The sequence below is a fragment of the Schistocerca americana genome, unplaced genomic scaffold (genome assembly GCF_021461395.2).
Source record: "Schistocerca americana isolate TAMUIC-IGC-003095 unplaced genomic scaffold, iqSchAmer2.1 HiC_scaffold_215, whole genome shotgun sequence".
Lineage (NCBI taxonomy): Eukaryota > Metazoa > Arthropoda > Insecta > Orthoptera > Acrididae > Schistocerca > Schistocerca americana.
Window position 1 is genome coordinate 234,953 of NW_025725923.1, and position 2,548 is coordinate 237,500.

The 2,548-nt window shown below is 57.9% G+C and overlaps 1 non-coding gene across 1 annotated transcript in view; it reads left to right on the top strand.

Annotated features, from left to right (window-relative positions):
* Window positions 1–1,672: 1,672 nt before the first annotated feature.
* Window positions 1,673–2,548, top strand: part of LOC124574468 — a 1,910-nt gene continuing 1,034 nt past the window's right edge. Inside the window, exon 1 of the ribosomal RNA XR_006972291.1 lies at window positions 1,673–2,548. This exon is cut by the window's right edge and continues 1,034 nt beyond it. This is a non-coding gene — a ribosomal RNA (small subunit ribosomal RNA).

Consider the following 2,548-nt stretch of genomic DNA (forward strand, 5'->3'; position numbering starts at 1 on the left):
TGCCTAACTGCAACCCCCGCAATATAGTTTGCTACTCGCACTGCCCGGTCCCCAGTGTATCGCTTCATGTTAAACACCTTGCAGCTATACACTGTAATGTGGATGGCAGCAGGACGTACATGCTCAATGCCCTTTGCAGTTGTTCATTGGCATTTGCAGTTGTTCATTGGCATTCGCATGTGCGAAGCACTTAGCCTACGCTGTGGTACGGCCTGTGTCAACTGTCCGCTGATGTTGTACGTCCAAATCACACACTGTACTGCACATTGGTCCTCATGTACTGAATGATACATCGTGGTACATGTGACCGTACAACGACTGCGCCAACAACGGCGAACCATGCGGTCCAAATGTTGTGCACTCAGCTACGTGTCGTCTCCCTATAAGAGCTGGATTGCAGTGTGGTATGCCCTGGATGGCGATCAGCATGAGCCGTCTGTTGATGTAGTGGCGCGTGTTGTCAGACGTAGTCGTCTCTTCTCACACACCGTGATAGCATGGTGCACTGCGTTCCACATCTGCGACATGCGACAGAGGCCGGTTGACAGTCGTTCGCGCAATGGACATCGCATACGTACGGGGGCCACCTTCCACGTGTTCGCGAAGCGTGCACATGTTGTTGCGTGTATGTGGGCAGACATAGTGTGTCGTGACACCTGACACAGGCATGCAACAATCGTTGAATTTGCAAATGGCGATGGACGCCTACGTTTGCTGGTGACGTTATGCAAATGAACAACTGGTAAACCGTTGTGGTGCGGTTGTTCTCGCTAGAGGTGAATCAGTGATGGCGACGATCGGTTGAGCTACCAACCGGTTGTTCCAGCGATACCCACCATGCCCACGAACGTGAATGGCATCTGGGTGTGAAGCGATACGCGGCGGTGGCTGGGTGGGACCGTCCCCGGCCGGTGAGGGGGGGCCTCCCGGCGTGCTGGCCGCGCGGTGCGTGGGCGCACGCGCTACAGCCGGCTGGTGGGGGCGGCCAGTGGCAGGCGCGCCGGCCGACGGAGGCGGCAGGCGGCGCAGCTGCGCGCCGGCGCACCCTGCACGCGGCGCCGTGCGGCCAAAGTAGGTCCTCGCGGGCCCGGTGCGAAGCGCGGTGGACATCTGCAGTGTGCTGGTCCGATTGAGGACTGTGTGCGCTGAGGATGCGCCGCCGCCCGGCGCTCGGCGCCGCGACGCCGTCTGCTGCTCGGTCGCCTCTGCGGTTCTCGCAGGTGGTTTGTATCGCAGCTGTGCGGACGTGTTGGCGCGTGCGCTGTGCTGGGAGAGTTCGCTTCGGCACCCAAGTGGGGCTTTTGTCCTTCTGTGGCGCTGGCGTTGGAGCTGCCGGTCACCGTAGGTGGCGCGTGTTGTCTCCCGCCGGCAATGCCACGACAGCACGCTCCCGGGCCTCTGTCGGCAGCGGCAAGCTCAGTTGGGAGCACGGGTGGTCGCACCTAAAGCGTCTACTCGCCAAACTCCGGGCGATTGCGCCTCTCTCGAACCCGACCAAGTACTTAGGACGGCGCTGCGCGCCGCCGGGACCTGAGAGGGTTTCGAGGTGTATTGTGCAGGGGAGCTCAGCCTCCTCCTGTTTGCAGAATAATTGAGCGGACGCTTGCGTGTTCGCGCGGGCCCCCGGGACACACTCCCGGGCGGCCGGCTGCTCAGCTCTAGTTGACGCAGCTCCCTGGTTGATCCTGCCAGTAGTCATATGCTTGTCTCAAAGATTAAGCCATGCATGTCTCAGTACAAGCCGCATTAAGGTGAAACCGCGAATGGCTCATTAAATCAGTTATGGTTCCTTAGATCGTACCCACGTTACTTGGATAACTGTGGTAATTCTAGAGCTAATACATGCAAACAGAGTCCCGACCAGAGATGGAAGGGACGCTTTTATTAGATCAAAACCAATCGGTCGGCTCGTCCGGTCCGTTTGCCTTGGTGACTCTGAATAACTTTGGGCTGATCGCACGGTCCTCGTACCGGCGACGCATCTTTCAAATGTCTGCCTTATCAACTGTCGATGGTAGGTTCTGCGCCTACCATGGTTGTAACGGGTAACGGGGAATCAGGGTTCGATTCCGGAGAGGGAGCCTGAGAAACGGCTACCACATCCAAGGAAGGCAGCAGGCGCGCAAATTACCCACTCCCGGCACGGGGAGGTAGTGACGAAAAATAACGATACGGGACTCATCCGAGGCCCCGTAATCGGAATGAGTACACTTTAAATCCTTTAACGAGTATCTATTGGAGGGCAAGTCTGGTGCCAGCAGCCGCGGTAATTCCAGCTCCAATAGCGTATATTAAAGTTGTTGCGGTTAAAAAGCTCGTAGTTGGATTTGTGTCCCACGCTGTTGGTTCACCGCCCGTCGGTGTTTAACTGGCATGTATCGTGGGACGTCCTGCCGGTGGGGCGAGCCGAAGGCGTGCGACGCGCCTCGTGCGTGCTCGTGCGTCCCGAGGCGGACCCCGTTGCAATCCTACCAGGGTGCTCTTGAGTGAGTGTCTCGGTGGGCCGGCACGTTTACTTTGAACAAATTAGAGTGCTTAAAGCAGGCAA